The sequence below is a fragment of the Gadus macrocephalus genome, chromosome 1 (assembly GCF_031168955.1).
Source record: "Gadus macrocephalus chromosome 1, ASM3116895v1".
In the NCBI taxonomy this organism is placed as follows: Eukaryota; Metazoa; Chordata; class Actinopteri; order Gadiformes; family Gadidae; genus Gadus; species Gadus macrocephalus.
The window spans coordinates 14,086,717-14,092,900 of NC_082382.1; positions in this window are offsets into that span (position 1 = coordinate 14,086,717).

The window sequence follows — 6,184 nt, forward strand, 5'->3', positions numbered from 1 at the left end:
AATATTCAGTAGTTCGCCGTTTTGTAAAGACTAGTTATTGCCAACATTTAAAAAAGTTACATATAGTATGACAGTAAAAGTGGGTCTTAGTGTGTATATCTATCATCCATCTTCTCTCTCTCTCTCTCTTCTCTCTCTCTCTCTCTCTCTCTCTCTCTCTCTCTCTCTCTCTCTCTCTCTCTCTCTCTCTCTCTCTCTCTCTCTCTCTCTCTCTCTCTCTCTCTCTCTCTCTCTCTCTCTCTCTCCCTCTCTCGCCAGAGAGAGAGGGAGAGAGAGATAGAGTGGAAGAGTGAAAGTGCGTGAGAGAGATTCAAATAAGTATATTTAATTAAAAGCTTCAATGTTTCCTCACTCACTCTATGAGAACTTTATCTAAAGTTTGCTCGTTAATTGGTATGATCCCATCTGTCGGTGAGCCAGCAGTTGAAGGAAGGGCCAAAGTCCCTCTTCTAATTAAGACTCATTCCAGTAATCTTCAAAATGTACCAAATAATGCCCCAAAGCCCCATCTTTTAAAAATCCGGTCAGATTCTGTCAGTTTTTTAATAAGAATCTACCAAACACAATCTCAATGGCACGCCACATTTCACGCCACATGTCACGTCTCCAAACGCCGTGACGCGTCAAGAACATTTTCTTACCTCCTGGCGGCCTTTGGATAGGTCCTGGAGGCGTTTTTATTTTAGTCGAATTCCTTAAATTACTTATGCATGATCTAATATTACTAGGCCACCCAGAGCAGTTTTTAACAAGATGAACAAACGGAAGGAACCCTCCAAAGAGGTTATGCCTGTTAAATTCAGGACAAAAAATATCTTAATCAGTCTTTACCTATGCCCCTCTCCCAGGAGAGAGAAGAACGCAAGGATGACTCAAGAAAATAGACCAGTTGTAAAGCAATTAAAACTTGGCCTTTGGTTGAACTTTGTCTTGACTTTGTCACATCCCTCAGGCTTGGTGCTGTGGAAACGCTGACAGGCAGCTCTTGGTGGGGTCAAATTGACATTGTGAAGCTGCTGCAAAATCAACGTTCAGTACAGTAGTTGTACAGAGAGAAGATGACGTTTTTAAACGGGTTTCCACATTGGCATCACATTTATACATACACAGGATCACAAGCTATATAATCATGTTATATTATATTCATAATATAAAATCATATTGTATGGTATTATACAGTATCATATGATAATATATGTGGTTGTCAAAATGGCCAGGCTTTACTCCAATTCTCTACATAGGCTTTCTTAGATGGCACTGGCTCAAATATTCAGTCAAAAAGGAAAAAAACATAAATAGACCACCAGAGGGAGACGTTCCCTAGCTTTGGGCCGCTTACGGCCCTTCTAAAAGTAGCCTTTTTCTGAAGGGCCATAACATTCATGACATGAAACACAACCTGATGAGCATTCTGACATTCTGAGCATTTAGAAATGACCAGAAGATTAGAAGTTGAAATATGTCTCAACAATTAATAGGCTACGTAATTTGAATATTTATCAGTCCATCTTTTAACCATTTGTAGTGTGATTTTTGTTTATATATTGGGTTAATTTGTTTGTTTTGTTTGCCTTAAATAAGTACAGTTAATTTAAACATCTTGGATAAAGAGCAATGGTTGAACAGTTTGAATATTCAGTTGGTTTCATCCATACCGCTGGATGCCCCTAATCCTACACACTCACCTTTAAATCTGTATGTATGGAAGTGGAATTGAGCTAAACAACCAAATCAACTTTTTTTTTCAAATCAAAGAATATTAAATGAAATCATTATTAGTGCAGGACTAAATCCTCCACATCCAATTCAACATTTTACCTGCAACGGTTTCGTATTTGTCCTTGTAAAGTTATTTCAGGGCATTTTTAAGGATGATAGCGCAGTCGATCTTTAACTAATGGATGAGAGAAAGTACATTGAATGTCAATGTTTTATCAGGAGACAGTGCCAATGGATCATAAGGGAGAAGTGGAGAGAGGTGGACAGATATAAGCTCACACAAGAGGACTTTGTGAAGCACGATGCAGGGTAAGAAGAACAGGGAAAGGAGATCGCACAGGATCTGTTCTGCAGGAGAGAGGGCATATTTTAGCTGTCTTGTTTGTCTCTTGAGCCTTTAAGACATCATAAAACCAACTTCAACACTCTTTTAGCTAGTAAAACATTCTTCCTCCACCCCCTTTGTTTAACATCACATAACAAAACTAACCTTCCCGATGCTTGCATAAGTTATAAGAGGCAAAAACATCACTAGTTAAGTCAAGGTGACTTTTTAGCCAAGGTGTTATTTATTAATTATGTAGCCATTAGGCTATTCTTCAATGTTTTTTCTTATTTAGTTACTTTTTTACAATTGGAACCCCTGGTATAAAATTATCAGGTACCTTTGCAATAATATTCAGAATTTGACCACCACTATGCCAAATTATAAAATGGATATGGAAACCCAAGCTTAATAGTGTGTCTTTCGCCCCGGCCATTGCAGTAATGTAGTAGATGGTGCCTACCCCTCCAACATGAACTCATCAGTTATGGATCATTAAAGTGGTCCTGCTTTGTTTCTCTATCTCTCAATGTGCATTTTATAGAACCCAAAGTAAATTACTTTCTCTGGTTTTCTTTTTCCATTTTCATGTTGTTTTTTCAAATAAATGTTTTAATTTCTGCACAAGCAGATTTTCTCCAAAGAGAATCCCCAATAATACGACACTCAAACGTTATGCTCCAGTGCATGTCGGCGTTGAATGCAGAAAACACATCCCTTGTGGGGTATTAAGTACTGAGTCAGGTGTTGGGGCACTGGGCTTGCTCCAGAGGCAGGGGGCGGGCAGGTGGTTTGATCAGAAGAGGGGGTAGGGGACGATAGAGACAGGCAGAGCAAAGGACTCCAGGCAGTGGTCCTCTTCTGTGCTGGTGGGGGGGGGTCGCCCCCTTGACGTGATGTCACTGGTGTTTGTTGTTCCATGCTGCCACGGAGAGAGACTGCTCCTACTACTCATGGGCCACAGACAATGGTGTAAAGAGCATCTTTCAATCAGGGATCATGTTGGCCGCCTTCTTTCTGAACCTCCCCCTGCGTCAACTTGTTGTCGAGCCAGGGATTTGCCCTTGTTATTTTTCCTGACTTGCTCATTGCAAATGCACATGTTTAAGGCCTCATGGTTGAGGCTAAATGACACATCCAGGCCATATCTGTGTTTTCTTGGGTCTTTCCATTTCTCCTCCTCAGATTCAGCCCAAGGAAAAGACAGAAAAACACTAATAAATACTTTGTCAACATTATGTTATTTTTAATCATTATTATTTGTAATGGTTATTATTATTACTGTTATTATTATGTGACAGAATTAAGTATCTTTCATAAAGTTGTTGGATTTCTGCTGTGTAGTGTTTATACTATTTCACACCACACTTAGTTTCACACTACTCAGTCTTTGGTGAGACTTTTATTTTTTCTCATGTATCCACTGGGGAAAAACAGCTACGCTAGGGTCTCTTTATTGAGATGAATATTCCTGAGGACCTGGCAATCATCAGGCCCTTGCTACATAATAATATAATAATCAACAGCGTAATGGAATCACATCATGGGGGCCACTTGAGGATATTACCTCATGCTGGGCCGTCGGAGCGCCTACTCTGAGAATATAAAAGAAAACATTTGTGAAGCCCTCCCATTCATCTTTATGCATCTGCAGGAAATTGGCCTTATATGCGCTCTACCCTCTCTCAGATAGAATATGACAAAAATGGTTAATGCCACCTTCTCCTGGGCCCATCATCATCATCAAAGTTTCCATGTGGAACATTAGCATCCATTTTCTCCTCCGCCAAACTTATAATTTGGAGATTCCTAGACTGTGTTTTCCCGAGCATTAGCATAGCGTTTCCTCTTGTTTCTGAAGCACATCTATCACAATCACGTTCCTCTCTTTCACCCAAGGTAAAATATAAAAAAAGAAAAAAATAACTTTCTTCCCCCTGCCAGAGACACGCACAGCCATCCATCCTCTGCCTTCATGCCTCCTAACGCGACACAATTAATCATGCTGTCAGCCAATGTATGCACCAGTGCTGGCGAGGGCCCCAGGTTACCAGGCACACGGTGCCGTTCACACAGAGATAGCCGAGACGGTGACCCACTCCATCGTTATGTGGGTCCAAATTAACATTTCATTATCTCATCCAGTGTTTGCGGGGTTGGGGGTGGGTGGGGGGGGGAGCTGTCTCAATGTGATGGATCTGTCAGCACCGACTCTTTGTTTAAGTTTAAGCATTCTATCCAAAACCCCCTTTTTCCTTTGTGTTCCGATTTTACGATGTGCGATCAAAATCATTGAATAACAGAAATCTATATTTATGCATTTTAATCCCCTGCCTTGTTTATTCCCCACTGGCTCATGGTTGATCGCACAGCATCAGCCCTCTGAATCATTCCTGCGCTTCTCTATTCTCAGACATCTGCGCATGGGTATAAGAGTTGGTTCCCCATCAGGGTGTATAAAATAACATCTCAGTGGGTTCTCATCAGGGTATAACAGAACACGTCAGTGGGTTCTCATCAGGGTATAACAGAACACGTCAGTGGGTTCTCATCAGGGTATAACAGAACACGTCAGTGGGTTCTCATCAGGGTATAACAGAACATGTCAGTGGGTTCTCATCAGGGTATAACAGAACACGTCAGTGGGTTCTCATCAGGGTATAACAGAACATGTCAGTGGGTCCTCATCAGGGTATAACAGAACATGTCAGTGGGTTCTCATCAGGGTATAACAGAACATGTCAGTGGGTCCTCATCAGGGTATAACAGAACACGTCAGTGGGTTCTCATCAGGGTATAACAGAACATGTCAGTGGGTTCTCATCAGGGTATAACAGAACATGTCAGTGGGTTCTCATCAGGGTATAACAGAACACGTCAGTGGGTTCTCATCAGGGTATAACAGAACATGTCAGTGGGTTCTCATCAGGGTATAACAGAACACGTCAGTGGGTTCTCATCAGGGTATAACAGAACATGTCAGTGGGTTCTCATCAGGGTATAACAGAACATCTCAGTGGGTTCTCATCAGGGTATGGGTTCTCCATCAGGGTACCCCCCCTAATGCAGCCATGACACTGCCAGCAAATAGTTTTTGGGGTAGGCTGCTGCTGGTAGTCTAATTAAATTAACGTATACAGTATATACAAATAAAGTCTAAAAAACTGTAGGTGTTCAGCCAGTTCTTTACCAGCAGAGATTGGCTTTACCAGTCTCTACCAACCTCTCTGCAAAAGGCGTTTATCGTGGGGGCCGTCCCATCCTCCTGTCTCCATTAAGCGGCAGCTCTGTTATTAGGGGATGGAGATCAGTGAGGATGAGGGGGGGCCGAAGTCAACCTCAACCGATCATTAGGAAAACAATGATCCCTCTCTACTCAACCAATAGGATGGCTGTATCCCTATCGGGGATCTGATATGAGTCAGCTTTAAGCTTGCCGGGGGCCTGTTGATGGGTCTGTGTGTGTGTGTGTGTGTGCGTGTGCGTGTGCGTGTGCGTGTGTGTGTGCGTGTGCGTGTGCGTGTGCGTGTGTGTGTGTGTGTGTGTGTGTGTGTGCGTGTGTGTGTGTGTGTGTGTGTGTGTGTGTGTGTGTGTTTGTGTATGGTGTTGGTTGTTGAGGTGGTGGGTAAATGTTTGTACAATTTGATGTACAATACAGTGAAAAGATGAGGGCTGATCTGATGTGAAAATTCCTTCATGCCGTTATTTATTTAGTTTAGGAAGGTGTGGCCATTACAGAGCAATATAACCTTCATCCAGTGGAATGTCTTCAAGAGAAAATGGTAAAATATCCAGCCTGTTGTTTTACCGTTAACTGAGATCAAACCGAAGGCCGCCCGAGCTCCACCCCTTAATATGTGATTATTTGTTGACAAGCGTTCATCCAGATGGGGGGGTTAAGTGTTTTTTGATGGTGGAGACAACACTGAAGCCTGTGTTTATCCACACAAAAACAGATGTCACGCTCCTGCTTCACAGGAAGAACATCACATCACTGTGCCCGGGTGATTACATGCTCTGCCAAACTTAGATTAGAGACGATATCATTAGGTATGAAAGCCCAGCAACATCGCTGAGTCGGAATGAACCTCTACCAGCGCTATAACTGCCTCATGTCGGGCTGTCTCTCTTGGTGGAAGG